This window comes from Phoca vitulina, unplaced genomic scaffold (genome assembly GCF_004348235.1).
Source record: "Phoca vitulina isolate PV1807 unplaced genomic scaffold, GSC_HSeal_1.0 scaffold9, whole genome shotgun sequence".
Classification (NCBI taxonomy): Eukaryota; Metazoa; Chordata; class Mammalia; order Carnivora; family Phocidae; genus Phoca; species Phoca vitulina.
The window spans coordinates 21,890,255-21,907,811 of NW_022589712.1; positions in this window are offsets into that span (position 1 = coordinate 21,890,255).

The window sequence follows — 17,557 nt, forward strand, 5'->3', positions numbered from 1 at the left end:
GTCCATGCCTCTGTGTGGTCCCCTACCCTTGAATGCAAATGGGACTTGTGAATAGTTTTTAGCCAGTAGGAAATGGCAAAGTGGACGGTTGTCACTTTGTGATATGTTATACTATATAATAAGACTCTGTTTTGGCAGACTGGAGCAAGAGATTCTCCTTCCTGGCTTAAGGCATGAGCAGCCATGTTGAAGATTCCTAGTGAGAGCAGCCTTCAATCAAGAGCCAGCAAAAAGCTGGGGCCCTCAGTCATACAGCCCTAGGAAGTGAATTCTGCCAACAAGCCAAATGAGCTTGGAAGCCAACTCCGACCCACTCAAGCCTCCAGACGAGAACACAGTCCAGCTGGCACCCTGACTGGAGCCTGGTGAGACCTTAAGCAGAAAACCCAGTTGAGTTGTGTCCAGGCTTCTGACCCATGGAAATTGTGACTTGTTTTACCTGCTAATGTTGTGGTAATTTGTTATGCAGCAACAGAAAATGAATACAGTAGCATGTTAAATAAAGTTCACAATTCTATGGTTATTGAAAACTAGACCCAGGTCTGAGTCTGGTATAGAGTAGGTCCTCAGAACATAGCTAAATGGATGTACTATATCCTATACAAAGATCAGAAACGCAGGCAAGAGTTTAATGCACAGTTCCAAGGACATCATAATCTACTTGAGGAAAAATGGACATGTAATTAACTATGATAACAAAATACTAAAGTAACTAAAATAATTAAAGTAACTAAAATAAATACTAACATAGGTATAAGTAACATGATTGGATGCACAGAAAAGAATCTATATCAATAGAAATCTTTCAAGCTACAGAAAACCCAAATCAAAACTACTTAGAAAAAAAAAAAAAGATGGGGGTTAGAATTCATTGATTCACAAAGTCTGGAAGTAGGGCCAGCTTCATGCTTGGGTACATCCATCCTCAAGGCTCCAAAATTCTCTAGGCTCTTCCTTCCTAAGCATGTCATTTTCAAACTTGGGCAAGCTGCCCCCATGTTGAAAATCTGAATATAGAGGTTATAGAATACCATACTTCTCTTCCAGTGAGAAGCCCCAGTGAAAGTCCCCATGCTTCTCATTGACCTGGGTTGGATCATGCACACACCCTTCAACCAAGCTCCACAGCCAAAACAGACTATCTAAAGCCAGTTGGAGCCCAGACCTGGAGCCAACAATGGATCATTCCCTCGAAGCCACATGGTTGATAATGCCACGTAGAGATGGTTTCCCCAAAGGAAAATCTTGAGGGTAACTGGTGGGAGTCAAAGGCAATCAGCGCTAAAGTGGTGACCAAAAAATGTTGACCATAGGGCCCTACTAATTCTGAGTGGGAAGATCACAGATGTAATATATATTGAAATACAATGTATAAAGAAATTATACATACACCCAAGTGAAGGATATATGAGAACACCCTATACTAATTTCACCACAGTTTTGTAAAGATGACAATATTTCAAATTAGAAAATTAAAAACATTTCATTTCTTATTCTGGATTAGATACAATGGAGGCCAAACTTCCACACATTAAAGAAATTAGGTTCTTAAAATAGGATAATTTAAAAAGATTGGTAGTGGTAAAATTTGTGAATTTCAAAAGAAAATAAACTACTGTTTTGTTAGTTTTTGAGCCTGAAATCAATCTATGTCGCACGTGCGCACACACACACACACACACACACACACACACATCCTAGTTAGAAAAATATGTATTTGGGATACATTTGATGGAAGCATTTAGACCCTCTAGTTTCAGCCAAGAAACTTTCTAGTCCACTTCAAAGTTGAGCTGGATATATTGATTGAATTGACTGGAAAATTGGCACAAGGGTCAGAGAAAGAGATGCTATACCAACAGTTCAGCAAAAAGCTAAGGTGTCAGGATAAAATATGAGAGGAGAGAGGAATTTAGGCCAGTTGGGAGCTAAATTGCAGAAGAGGAATGTCAGAGAAAATCTATGAGGGAGAAAAGAATTTTTTAGCAATAACAAAATCTAAAAGCAAGGAAAAGTCTAAAAGATATTGCCTCTGTGGTTAGGTGCAAAAAGAATAGAGAACCAACAGAAAGCATAGCAGATCTTTCGGTGAAGACCTTAACTGTGTGGCATTCCCACCCCCTTATTTTTTTTTTTTACCATATTTAACAACATAGAATATTCTTTTTATAATCTGACGTGTTGATGGACCAATGTTTCACAGTCAAGTGCTATAGATGGTAAGAAATCATCTAATATTTCCTACATAAATATCTCCCACAAGGCAAAATTAATTTTCAAAGAATATGAATAGAATGTTATAAACAGAACATTAAAACAATACTGAAATGAGCACTCCTAGGAGAATTGGCTGATTCTAGGATGGGGCAGGGAACACAAGATGAGCCTGGAACATCCTGCGGGGCCAGAAAATAAGGAAGTGATTTAAAAATATGATGGGGTTGGGGCACCAGGGTGGCTCAGTCATTTAAGCATCGGCCTTCGGCTCAAGTCATGATCTCCAGGTCCTGGGATCCAGCCCCCGGCTCGGCAGGGAGTCTGCTTCTCTCTCTCTCTCCCTCTGACCCTCCTGCCTGCTTGTTCTCTCTTTCTCCTGCTTGCTCTTAAATAAATAAATAAATAAATAAATAAATAAAATCTTTAAAAAAATTTAAAAATGATGGGACAAATCGAAAGGATCTGGGAGCCAACGTGAGTGAGCTCTCAATAGCCAAATACACAACAATTTGGGCAACAAAATAAGTAATGACAGTAATGGATGAAAGCATAGAGATTAAATAAATATCCATGGTCCATACTAATACAAATAAATAATTGAATGAATAATAAGTAACTCAGAATAAACAGCTCTTCCTTACAGTGGAATTCCAATTAATCAATGTAGAAGGAATCCCAGGAATAGAAAATCACCACAAGGCAAGCACCACAATAATGATTGTTGCAGGCAAGAATTACTGAAGGTCATTAGTGGTATAACTGGCTAAATTTGAATAGGATCTGTAGGTTAGTTAGGAATATCTGATCAGTGTTCATTTACCAGTTTCAATAATTGCACTACGGTTTTATAAGAGGTTATCATTTGGGGAGGCCAGGTGAGGGGTCTATGGGAACTCTACGTACAAGTTTTGTAAAAACAATTTAATGAATTTAATTTGGCTTTCTGTTTGTTTTTTTTTTTTAATTTTATGAAAATAATATGAACATAATTTGCCTCTTCAGGTCTCAGGGTCATTATGGTAAATATCAATCACCACTTTCTGAGCCATTCATCGCTTAGGTTAAGAAAATCAGGGCAATCGTCCTCGACCTGCATTTTAGAGTAAGAGATGGAGTACAGGGGAGGGCTTTGTGGTTGGCAAGCCTCACAAAGACACCAGCATAGCAATAAAGCTGACTGTCAGCTGCTGGAAGTAGTTGCAATAACACCCAGTCAGTCAGCACAGACTCCCTCCTCCCCGCCACCCCCAACCAGAACAAGTGGATGGATCTACCAACAGCTCTGCTAATTGCAAAGTACCTCTCTATGGACACCATTTTGTGGACTGTTTCCCACTGTAGTTTTCTCTAAAGCTGCTGCTAAAGGGGTTAATCTCCATAACAATGTGTGGGTCTTAGGGAGGAGGAGCAAAGCAGGGTGCGTGCGGGAGAGACACAGGAGAGTGAGGAGGGGGCTGACACACCTGGTGTGGGATGCCTGTCACCTCCCCAGGAACAGCTCTGGGAGCTGTGCTGAAAAAGCATAAAAATGCCTATCAGTTGAAAGCTATTGATAGAACATCTTCTCGGCTACATTTGTATGGCAATATAGGATGTTACCACACAAGAACAATGTTCATTGTCCATGTCACTGATAAATACGTGACTTCTCATCTCATAGTTGGATGTCCACCATACTGAGAGAAGTCAAAGTATCCCACTACACAGTATGAACATGAACACAAAGCCATTTGTCATTAGGGCCCAACAGATGGCAAAAAATCAGAGCCAATGGGGCTCCACTTGTGACTTTAGACCAATGGCAATATCCCTTCTGAATATAAGCTCAACAAATCCTCATTTTAAAAATGTCAACTATGCCCACAATATTTTATTTTTACTTTTTTTAAAGATTTTATTTTTAAGTAATCTCTATGCCTAACGTGGGGCCTGAACCCACAACCCCGAGATCAAGAGTTGCATGCTTTACTGACTGAGCCAGCCAGGCATCCCTGCCCACACATTTTAAATTCTTAAATGTCATGATACCACAAATGCTAATCTTTGGTCAAATCTGATGTGAGCCTAATATACTTAATGCAAACAGAACCTCTTAAAGAACAGAAGAATGAGAAAAACATTCCAACCCACCTCAAAGGATTGGACTGGGGCTTTTACTGTTTAAGTTCCTAGATAAAAATATATAATAATATCCACTCCTTCAAAATCATTTACTAAATTTAATGCTAAGCACTGGGAGTCAAAAATAAAAGTCTCCCTGTCTGCTGGAGATGTTCTTTAATAGACATTCCATCAAATAATTTAGCAGATAGAGTGTCTCCCAACCCCTCAGTCATTTGAATACCACCTCTTTGATTTTTGCCATAACTGCATGCCAATTATAATTTTATCTCTTTCATATTTCTCTTTAAATCACTTCATTTTCACCAAAGTTATTTTAGAAGAAACATTTCTGTAACCACTATGAATGGAAAAGGAGAATCATTTGCCATAAATAGAAACAAACCATAAATGTAAATACATATCTAAAATACAAACAAGTCTATCTATATCCCACATAAAATTATCTCACATACCACTAGTAGTATGCATGCTACAGTTTGGAAAATACTTCAATGTAATCTAAACCAAATGTAGACACATCAAATTCTTAAGGATTTACTCTCCGCATACAGGAAAGACTTAATAATCAAAGAGTAGGTTGAGGCCATTTTAGAGATGGAATGTGCAGTAGTGAGGGGAGACTAGATTGTGCCAAAAGCAAAAAATTCCCAGATCTCATTGGCGTGACACCAGCAAAATTTATTTCTTAATTACACAAAGTCCACTGTGGGGCCAGTAACTCTCCAAGGAGATTGTCCTCAGGTGGTAACTCAAGGTTGAGGCCAATGGGGACTTCATCATCACAAATTTGCAGCCTCGCAGTTGATAATGTAAGGAAAGAAAGTCTAGAGAATTACACACAAGCTTCTCACGGCCTTGGCCCATTCGTGACACACATCTTTCCCTCACAGCCCACTGGCTGGAATTAATCACACAGCCCTCCCCAACTGCAGGGGAGGCACAAAAGTGCAATTGCTTCTCATGGACATGAGTGAGCACTAGAAGTCCCCACCAAATATGGGTTGGGAAGATTAAAAGACTAGTCCAGAAGAAACAATCTCTAGGGAGAAATGTATCTGTGAATAGAAATAGAGGAGAGAGCCAAGGGCACAGAACTGAATGGATAAGAGGTATTTTCAGAACACATCTGCAGCTCTGATTAATAAAATCCAAAATGCACGTATTGACCTATTAGACTGCAAAAATGCTGTAATCACCTCTTCAATGGGAAGAGAAATATACATAATTACCATATTTGCATGCATAATTATCTTCTGCTTATACCTTAATTCAGGTCAACATGCATCTACAGGATTCCTACAATGTGCAAGAAACACACTAAGTTCAAAAGTGCTGTTCTAGGGCGCCTGAGTGGCTCAGTCGTTAAGTGTCTGCCTTCGGCTCAGGTCATGATCCCAGGGTCCTGGGATCAAGCCCCGCATTGGGCTCCCTGCTCTGTGGGAAGCCTGCTTCTCCCTCTCCCACTGCCTCTGCTTGTGTTCCCTCTTTCACTGTGTCTCTCTCTGTCAAATAAATAAATAAAATCTTTAAAAAAACAAAAGTGCTGTTCTGTTTTTTTTATTTTTTTATTTTTTTTTTTATTTCTGTTTTTTTTAGAAAAGTAATTCCTTCAGTTCACAACTAAAATAATTGTACAGGTGCTTTTCCTTGAGACAACCATCATGGTCTGGTTTGTAGCACAAGTGACTTATGCATACTTCCCATTTATAGTAATAGTAATAGTATAGTAATAGTAAAAAGATATATACTCGAGTGTCAAGATTTAATAAAATTAACATTTTGTACTGTTTCACCAAGATGTTCTCAGTGTTGTCAAGCTATCCTCCTATGTTTTCTTCTAAAGACACTAAGGAACAATTTGGAGATAACTGACAGCTTAATAATAGTGAGTCTTCCAATCCATCAACATGGTATATCTCTCCATGTATTTAAACTTCTTCAATTTCTCTCTGCAGTGTTTTCTAGTTTTCAGTGTACAAGTCTTACACATCTTTTGTTAAACTTATCCCTGAGTATATCATATTTTAAATATCATAAATTGAATTGTTTTTACTTTTATTTTCCAATTGTTTGCTGCTTGTATATAAAAATGTAATTGATTTCTGAAAAAAAAAAAGAAACACACTAAGTTCTAAAAACATGCAATCTAAAATATAAAAATAAAATGACACATGAAGAAAGAGATTTTGCAAATCATCATGAAAATATCAGAAACATTTGAGATTCTCAGCTGCACTTATTTTCCTGAAAGATAGATAGATAGATTGATTGATTGATTGATTTATATTGAGGTGGCAGGGGCAGAGGGAAAGAAAGAGAAAATCTGGAGCAGACTCCCCACCGAGCCCAGAGCCCTACACAGGCCCATCTCATAATTAAATCAAGTGTCTGACGCTTAACCGACTGAGCCACTCAGGCACCCCTCAGCTCCATTTATAAAGAAATCAGAGTAACAATTCTTCCAGTATTTATTGAATTCTAGATTTAACACTTCAGCTATACTTTAGTAATTCCCTACTGCTTACATATGGGGAAGGAGGGGATGTGGAGAAGAGCACTTATTCCAGAAAGTACAGCTCAAGAGCTGTTTGCTGAGCCCCTACTCTAACCTAATAATGGGGGCACAGTCGGAACTGGGGCACTCCTGTCTCCCTAACCTTCAGGCTCTGCTTTCAAGGGCCAGCCTATGATCAACAGGGAGAATGGGTTTCTACAACCTCGCTCACTGCATCTAAACAGAAATATGAACACATTTCTGTACATTTATTTAGAGTTTACAAAGGCTCTGTAACTTCATCATTTCATTTCATCTCTATAACAACCCTGTGAAACAAGAAATATTTAATGAATGGAGGAGAAAACCTGGAGAACTTAGGGAATAGGCCTTTGAACGTATTTCTAGTTCAGTGGCAAAGCCAGGCCCGGGACACAGTTCTCTTGACTCAAGGGTTCCTTTTTACTACCCAGTAGATTCATCTTCCTCCCCAGGAAGAATTCTTTGGATATTATGGATGTTTAAGAAATTGAGGTAAAGGAAAATATGTAATAACAGAAAAGAAGTGTTTATGATACTCTAGTGAATGAAAAAAGAGTAAAATTTTATATGATCACAATTACATGAAAAGATGCCCAGTAGACTCTAGCAAAATTCTCCAGATGGCACTGAGAGAGCACTGTGGACTGCTGACACCTTTTTTTATTTTTTATTTATTTATTTATTTATTTTTAAATTTTATTTATTATGTTATATTAGTCACCATACATTACATCATTAGTTTTTGATGTAGTGTTCCATGATTCATTGTTTGCGTGTAACACCCAGTGCTCCATTCAATACATGCCCTCCTTAGTCCCCATCACCGGGCTAACCCATCGCCCCACCCCTCTCCCCTCTAAAACCCTCAGTTTGTTTCTCAGAGTCCATAGTCTCTCATAGTTTGTCTCCCTCTCTGATTTCCACCCCCTTCATTTTTCCCTTCCTACTATCTTCTTTTTTTTTTTAACATATAATGTATTATTTGTTTCAGGGGTACAGGTCTGTGATTCATCAGTCTTACACAATTCACAGCTAACCATAGCACATACCCTCCCCAATGTCCATCAACCAGCCACCCCAGCCCTCCCAACCCCCACCACTCCAGCAACCCTCAGTTTGTTTCCTGAGATTAAGAATTCCTCATATCACGAGATCATATAATACTTGTCTTTCTCTGATTGACTTACTTCGCTTAGCATAATACCCTCTAGTTCCATCCATGTCATTGCAAATGGCAAGATTCCGTTTTTTGGATGGCTGCCTAATATTCCATTGTATATATATATACCACATCTTTATCCATTCATCTGTTGATGGACATCTTGGCTCTTTCCACAGTTTGGCTACTATGGACATTGCTGCTATAAACATCAGGGTGCATGTACCCCTTCGGATCACTACATTTGTATCTTTGGGGTAAATACCCAGTAGTGCAATTGCTGGGTCATAGGGTAGCTCATTTTCAACTTCTTGAGGAACCTCCCTACTGTTTTCCAGAGTGGCTGCCCCAGCTTCCATTCCCACCAACAGTGTAGGAGGGTTCCCCTTTCTCCACATCCCCGCCAGTATCTGTCGTTTCCTGACTTGTTAATTTTAGCCATTCTGACTGTGTGAGGTGGTATCTCATTGAGGTTTGGATTTGGATTTCTCTGATGCCGAGTGATGTTGAGCACTTTTTCATGTGTCTATTGGCCATTTGGATGTCTTCTTTGGAAAAATGTCTTTCATGTCTTCTGCCCATTTCTTGATTGGATTATTTGTTCTTTGGGTGTTGAGTTTCTTAAGTTCTTTATAGATTTTGGATACTAGCCCTTTATCTGATATGTCATTTGCAAATATCTTCTCCCATTCTGTCCATTGTCTTTTGGTTTTGTTGACTTTCTTTTGCTGTGCAAAAGCTTTTTATCTTGATGAAGTCCCAATAGTTCATTTTTGCCCTTGCTTCCCTTGCCTTTGGCGATGTTTCTAGGAAGAAGTTGCTGCGGCTGAGGTCGAAGAGGTTGCTGCCTGTGTTCTCCTTTAGGATTTTGATGGACTCCTGTCTCACATTGAGGTCTTTCATCCATTTTGAGTCTATTTTTGTGTGTGGTGTAGGGAAATGGTCCAGTTTCATTCTTCTGCATGTGGCTGTCCAATTTTCCCAACACCATTTGTTGAAGAGACTGTCTTTTTTCCACTGGACATTCTTTCCTGCTTTGACGCCTTTTTTTAAAAAAAGATTTATTTATTTATTTGAGAGAGAGACAGTGTGCAGGGGAGAGGGGCAGAGGGAGAGAGAGAGTCTTAAGCAGACTCTGCACTGACTGAGGAGCCCGATGTGGGGCTCCATCTCATGACCCCAAGATCAGGGCCTGAGCCAGACGCTTAACCGACTGCACCACCCGGCGCCCCTGCTGACACCTTTCTAAAGGTAAGGTTTGACACTTAATGCTTCTTTGTTCATTTTTTGAGCCCTCTTCCTTCTCTCCACCCCCTTCAACCCAGAGCCTCCCTTAAACCTCAATTCAAAGTTATGTGCAAAAGCCAGACTCACGTGAGCCACATCTGTTGCTTTCAAAATGACTCCAGAATACTTTCTACACTAAAGCCACTTGGGTGTGTAGAGGCCATGAATTAAATAAGCGAAAGTGTCACAGAGACAAGACCAAGGCAAGTGATCTGGTAGAGACAGAATCATGAGCACAACCTAGGGATTAGGAGGAACACAGAACCAGTGTTTGTTTGCCAACAGCTTTAGATAAATCATCTACAAATACATTTCAAAAGGAAATTCTGAACCAAATGGATGGATCAACCCTATTTAGATCCTGACTCAAGCCATCACTTAGGAGACAATTGGGGAAATCTGAACACTGACTGAATAGTTAATGATATTAATGTTAAAATTTTTTTTAGTGCGATAATGGTATTGTGGTTTTGTTTTTTAAAAGAGTCGTCATTTCTTAGTGTTAACGTACTGAAATATTTAAGGGAAAAATTATATGATGCCTGGAATTTAAAATATTCTGAGTTGGGGGAGGGGAAGGAAATAGGCGCACAGAAGAACAAACTGGAGGAAGAATAACTGTTGACACGCAGGTGACGGGTCCAAGAGGGATCAGTAGACAAGTCTATCTACTTTTGGTTATGTTTAAATTTTTCTAAAAAATAAGCTTAGGGGCACCTGGATGGCTGTGTCAGTGGAGCATCTGACTGTTGATCTCAGGTCTTGATCTCAGGGTTGTGAGTTCAAGCCCCATGTTGGTTGTGGAGCCTGCTTAAAAAAAATAATAATAAAATAAATAAATAAAAATAAGCTTAAAAATAGAAGTCTGCAGCCTCGTTAGTGTAGCTATAGCTTTTGTCTCACCAGCATCCCTTTCTCCTTTCTAGAAATAACCCCTCCCCCTTTACTCAGGAAACTGCCCCTCCTGCCGTTCCATTTGGTTCTGTTGGGACCAAGAGCCACCATCCACAGGGGTGACACCAGGGGACTTAATCAGGCCTCAGCAGAGCCCTTGGGATTTTATGTGTGGACCCCATGAGGGAGAAGCTCTGACTTTTCTCCGGGATTTCTCACTAAGATGATTGGAGTTACTGGTGACCATACTTGATCCCACAGTAGGAGAAAATGAACCCACCCCTGAGTGTTCTGGACACTCAGAACCAAGAGAGTGGGGCTGGGGCAGGGTGGGAGGGGGGTCGAGGAGGAGAGAAAGAGAACAAAAAGAGAGGATGGCATGTTTTCAATCTCTGGATCCAGTGTCCACTTCCATCCGTAGCTCCCTGCTAAATAGGGGGCCACCACAAGGGCTTTAAGTGCCGGAGGTTTACTGCAGTCTACCTCTCTTACAGGAACTCCAGACTCAAATAACTTTGCAGATGCGACCGACTCAAGGATCTGGAGATGGGAAGATTCCCCTGGATAGCCAGGTGGGCCCAATACAATCATAAGTGTCCGATGAGAGGGAGGAGAGAGGGTCAGAGCAAGGAACAGGAGGAGGAAGGGGAAGTGGGTGTGGTGCCCTCCGAAGATGGGGGAGGTGGGGGGCAGGACTCAAGGACCACAGGTGGCCTCTGAAAGCTGGAAAAGGTAATGCAACAGATGTCCCTTGACCCTCCAGAGGGAGCACAGCCCTGCCAACACTTGATGTTTAGGACTTCTGACCTCCAAAATTGTAAGCTAACAAATTTGTGTTGTTTTAGGTGACTCGAGCTGTAGTCATCTGTTACAGCAGGTACAGGAAATGAATACACCCACTGTCTACTCAACATCTGTCCCTGGGTGTCTCACAGACATCTCATTCTCGACGGATCCAGAGTGAACTCCCCATCTTCTTCCCGCACTTGCTACACGCACAGCCCTCCCTCTTTCAACCTATGGCAACTACATCCTTCCATCGCGTTGGGCAAACACCTCCAAGTTGTCCTAGACTCCTCTCACATGCCAGGTCACCTCCTTCAAAAATCACGCTAATTTCACCTTTGAAATGTATCCCGATCAGGACTCTTTCTCACACATGTACTGTATGGCCACCAGCCCGTTCCGAGCTACCACTCCGTCTCCCCTGGAGCGTAGGAATAACCTCTGCACAAGTCCTACTTCACCCTCGTGCCCCTCCAGTCTACTGTCAACATAGCAGCAGAGTGAAGTCTTTTAAAATCTTAATCAAGTCAGGTCACTCTTCTGCTCAGAACCTTGCATGGGCTCCCCTTTCCATCCAAAGGGAAAGCCCATTGGCTCTCTCCTGTCATTCTCTCCCACTCACCCTGCAACCACCAGCAGGCATGCTCCGGCCCTGAGGTTCAAACCACCCTCGCCCGGAATGCTGGTCTCCCAATGATCTGCTAACTCCCTGCTCTAAGCCTTTGCCCATTCATCACTGTGGCCATAAACCTGACCCTGACCACCCTAATGTAGCCACCTGCCCCCACATGTACATCCATTGGCATGCCTCAGTTTCCTTTTCCTGCCCTTCTTTTTCCTTTTTCTATAACACTTAACCATTTTCTAACATAGGATATAACGTACATATGCATTATGTTTATTCCTTATTTTCTGTCTTTCCCTGCTAGAACATAAGCTTCATGAGGGTAGAGAATCTGGTCTTGATTTGGTTCACTGATGTCTTCCAAATACCTGGAATAATGAATGCCTGGCATATAGTAGTTGCTCATTAAATACGAGTAGACCAAAAGAATGCATACATGAAAGCTAGTTTTAGCTCCAGTCCAACCACTTGCAACCAGAAAACTCCTCATACGCCCAAGTTGACATTCTTGTTAGAAGACTCTGCTGATGGTTATTGATGCTTTACACCACCCTCCTTTGGAGAAAAGGTGAGCATCTCTACTTGTGATCACTATTCAAGCATCTAGTCAAATATACCAATCGATACATTTCCCATTATACTTCCCACATATAAGGGCTTTCATTTTGCTGGGGTTGCATTTGTTATTTTTAGGGCTTGTTATGGTTTGTGACTTTGCCATTTAGGTTCTGCCAAAGCCTCTGCTTCTGATCAGTAGCCCTTCTGAGAATTGCCATCTGCGGCACTCACCAGGCACCTTCTCCCAGCATTGTGCCTCTGTGTGATCCAAAACACGGCCGCCTCGTCATAAGCTCTAACGGGCTACCTCGTGTCCCACACAACTTACCTCTTGTTCTCCAACAGTTTCATGGAGGGCTTCCCCCTCTAATGGGTTCCCATAAATGTTCATGAGAGTTAAAAATACAAAATCCAAGCAAAAGATTTACCGGACGTAACAGAGGGCTCCAATCCCAGGAAAATAAAAATATATAAAACCACTAATAATGTTATAACTGTTTATTTAATTTTCACTCGAGTATTATTTGGCTCTATATAATGTTAAAGCATAGATTAAAAACTAAAATTAACCAAGGAAATTAATTTTCTAAGGCATTCCAAAAAAATTTTTCTGAGGCATTTCAACACCCCAAGTTTCAGTTATCTCAGCTTCTTGCAATAAAATTTTATAGACAGAAGTTTATTTTTTAATTTATTATTTTTTTTAGTTTATTTTTTAATTTTTTAAAAAGATTTTATTTATTTATTTGTCAGAGAGGGAGGGAGCACAAGCAGGGGGAGCGGCAGACTGAGGGAGAAGCAGGCTCCCCGCTGAGCAAGGAGCCCGATGTGGGACTCAATCCCAGGACCCTGGGATCATGACCTGAGCCGAAGGCAGATGCTTAACCCACTGAGCCACCCAGGTGCCCCTCCATGACAGTCTTGATGGAGGTTAATATCCAAAGCGACCTGAATTTCCTCAGACTTCATGAGCCAGTGGTTCAGGGTGAGATCCCATGAGTGGTAATAACCCAGCTCTCCCTGCCCCACTCCAGCCCCACTCCTGATGCAGGGCTCCGGGTCCCCAGCAAAGCGGTCCCATGCATCTGGGAGTCTTCCACTCCCCTCAGATAGCCTGCCTTCGAGGTCGCTTGGTGAGGCGTCTCACCACTACAGCTGTGGGATGCTGAGGCTGTGCCAGGGGCCCTCGGACGCTGCGCTCCCCATACACCTGACCGAGCGGCCTGCGCCGCGAACTGATCAGACCAGGACGCTGTGCGTCTCTCTTGCACCCCGGGCCCGCAGTGGCACCTGTACATTCGGTCCATTTTAGCCTTACAGCTCCTCTCTCCAAAGGGCTAAGACCTACACCATGGAGCCGGATGGGTGCCCACCACAAAATTTCTTCCTGAAAGTTCTTCTCCAACAACCTCTCTCATTCAGTTATTCCTTCAACAAATATTAACTAACTATCGGATATTCTATTATTCTAATAAAAGACAGAGTTAAAAAGAAGACGGCATGTCCCTGTTCTCGTGAAGCCTATTTTATTTTCTAGCCTGTGTATGTGTGGAAGGGAATGCAAAAAAGACACAGCAAGATCATTTTAGTGGGTGATAAACTGAATTATGAAGGGGAGGGAAAACAACATGGGAGCGAGGAGGAGATGCTTGATGTGTGTTGAATGACTAGCCAGGGGAGATGGGGTTTAGAGCTGGCCTCGGGTGCTAGGCCGAGGTGGAACCGGGTGCTCCCACAAGGTTTCTGTTCTCAGAAACCCTGTGCTCTTACCAGTCACCCTACCAAACTCACAACACATGGCCTTGTTTCGTGTGCATGATTTTGTCTTTTGATCAGAACCTCTATGAAAACCATGAGAGGACTGACAGCAACTCAACATTTTATTTGTATGAATAGTCTATAAATGTCACTTTCTCAGAATTACAGAATTAAACTCAGAGTTATGAAACTCCTTCTAGAGAGTAACTAGTATTTTTTTAAAGACATGCTACATACTAATAATATTTCCGGTTCAAATTAAATTAAAAAATTTTTTCCACATTCAGTTTTATCTCCATATATAATAAAAGCAGTAATAGGTAAATAATGGAAACACTTTGGGTTAGTCATTTTTTAAGGGCAACTCCTTCCTTCCTACCTGGTCTATGTCTGATGTGAGGTCACCCAGTCTTTTTGGATGAGACCCCATTGTGAAGTAATCAGCTTGAGGAATTAGGGAGTACAGCCTTTGTAGTCTCCTGGATATGCAAGAATACTCTGCTAGTATTGGAGGGTCTGAGGGTCTTCACACCCACCAAGCTCAGAGAGTTTGTAAACACTATATGAAGGTGTTGACTGAACAGTAGTGGAATGGGCCCCCCAATTACTGACAAGCCACAGCCTCCCTAAGGGAAACCATGCTCAGGGGTCCAGGACCTCCTGAGAGGGGCAGAGTAGCTTACCAGCAGCACATGCATCATGCCAAGGTCAGAAGGAGGTCAGTCCTGCTGCATCTCCTCCAATCCTTGCCTATGTTTGAGATGTGCTGGGCCTGTGCCAGGCTGCCCACCCACTAAGCCGAACTGGGTCCAAGACTGATTAACCCAGTCTGGCGGCCAGGCTTGGGAGTCTGGCCAGATCATCACTTAAAGTTCCCTAGGGTACTGACTGGTCCTAAGCCTGGAATTCCTGTCAACTCTTGACATTACTCTCCTCCCATGCCTCACTCCCAATCTCTCTGTCTCTCTCTCTCTTTCTCTCTCACACACACACCTTGCATTTTACATTGTGACCATCTTCCCATGGTCCCTATACTCCCTCTCATTCACGTACCCACACTGCTCCCCTTGCCTGAAACAATCTCTTCTCTCTCACCTGGTGAATGCCCACTTAATCCTTCCTGACTCCCAACTCAGGTATTCATCACCTCCGCTGGGTGACCTCTCTTGACGATTCCTGTCCAGGTCAGGTCTCCCTCCTAGGGTAGCCCATATTACACTATGTGGAAAGGCAATGGGAATGAAATTAGTCAGAGGTCTGTTTATGTCACAGAAAGAAGATCCTAACTACAGGGGCTAATGATGTCTTATTCACTTTTTCCTGTAGCACCTTCCATATAGTAGATTCTCTGTCAGGGTTGATCAAATGAATAAATGAGTAAATGGCAGAATCTAAGTAAGACAGCTCAAGACAGTTGCCCAAAACTGAGTCAGATTTCTGGTCATTTTTAATTGGCTACTAGTCCCACGGTTCATAGATGAATTAGCCCAATTTAAGATGTAGAATCAAACATTTGCTCCAGTGCCTAACGAATCAATCGATTAAAAAAATCGGAACTGCAGGGCTCTTTTTATAAAGATAGAAATTGTGTGGGGCGCCTGGGTAGCTCAGTTGGTTAAGCGTCCGACTGTTGATTTTGGCTCAGGTCATGACCTCAGGGTTGTGAGATCAAGCCCCATATCAGTTCTGCATGAAGCCTACTTAGGATTCTCTCTCTCCTTCTTCCTCTGCAGCCCCGCCCCCCAGCTCACTCTCTCATTCTCCCCCCTAAAAAAAAAAAAAAAAAAGGAAAAGAAAAGAAAAGAAAAATTCTGCAACATACTTTTTCCCAGGATCTCTCTCCATGAGTACAGTCATTTAATTACAGGATTGATTTTAATTTTTTTAAACCTAGAGGATTGTATTTTAATAAATAACACTAGGCAATATATACTAAAAAGATTTTTAAATTTCAAATTATTTATTTTCTTAAAACAATTCCCATATACAAGAACTCTACATCTTGATAATGTTTTCGTAACAATCCTCATAATTCCTGCTCTCATATATATTTTTTTACTGTTGGAAAATAACTGGCAACATTTGCTATGCGGCAAAGAGAGGGAAGAGAAGGCATTGTCTTTCATGCTCATGAATGAATTATATTCAATTCCTTCCTCCATTGTCTCTTCTTGCTTCAGACCCAGGAAGAGGGAAGGGTAGAGATGAGGGGAGAGATGTCAGGATACAGTTACCATTGATATACACAGTATCACAAACTAATAAATAACTCATAAGTTTTCCCCTTCTCCCTCTCCTTCGCTTCTCCTGACTTTTCCTCTGTAGGATCAGTGACAATCTCGAAACAGGCTGGTCTCACATTAGATCCAGGGGACTTGGCTATGAATTCATCATGGCCTGAGATGTGATTGGAGCTGACCCACTTGATCAGATGCAAATAAAAAGCAGATGCCTGTAATGAGAATGTTTCCGCTAAGATCCAAAGCTACCCCAAAGAAGTAGAGGACAAGGACACTCGCTCAATTGGAACAATCATCCATATATTATAGTGGGGAAAAGCCTTGATCCCATTCCAGGAAATCTTCACAGACCATTAAAGATTAGGTCATTCCTCATGTGGCCCAGCAAGCCTCCACTCGCCCCATATGCGGGAGAAGCCAAAGAGGGGCTGGGAGAGGCTGAAAGCTACTCTGACCTGTTTCTCCTGCCAACAGTCCCCTTTTCTTTCACTGGGCTTTGGAACAGACTTCCCTTCCTCCCAGGGACTGAGGGAGGGAGAAGCCTAAGCCATACCCATGCATTCCGGCTGCTCAGTCATCAGAGAAGAGTTTATGCACTACCAAGCTACCTGATCACCACTCTTGGTCCACAGTTTGCAGCAAAGGCCTGAAATTCTCCTCAAAAGTCTAAAAATCCAAATACCCCTGTCTACTCAAATGCCCATTTGTAAACAAACAGTATTAACTGATTTTGTAAGAGGACCTCTACCTCTTTCCATCATAAAAAAATCTACCTTGCCACTACAGAATTCACTTACGTATCCTCTTTTCCTTCATCTACCCAAGATATTACTAAGAAAAATTATAAAGATAAGAATAAGGAAAACGGTGAGCTTCGTGGTCTCTCTACCATGTGTCCTAACAAGTGAAAATGAACATGGAAACATTTAATTTGGTCTTTAAAACAGATCTGACACTCATGACTTATTTTTTAAAAACCTAGCACTATTACTACATATGAACTTAGAAATATAAGATTTCTGGGACACCCAGGTGGCTCAGTCGTTAAGCGTCTGCCTTCAGCTCATGTCATGATCCCAGGGTCCTGGGATGGAGTCCCACATCAGGCTCCTTGCTCAGTGAGGAGCCTGCTTCTCCCTCTCCCTCTGCTGCTCCCCCTCCTTGTGCTCTCTCTCTCTCTCTCTGACAAATAAATAAACAAAAATCTTAAAAAAAAAAAAAAAGAAATGTAAGATTTCTAATGCAGATAGAAGATCATTTATATTGTAAAGGGGAGAAGTTAGGTAAGAGTGATTTGAACATTTTGGAGAAAAAAGGATAGATCACTTCTTTCTCCCCATAATATTGTTAAACGTAAATAGAGAGAGACTATT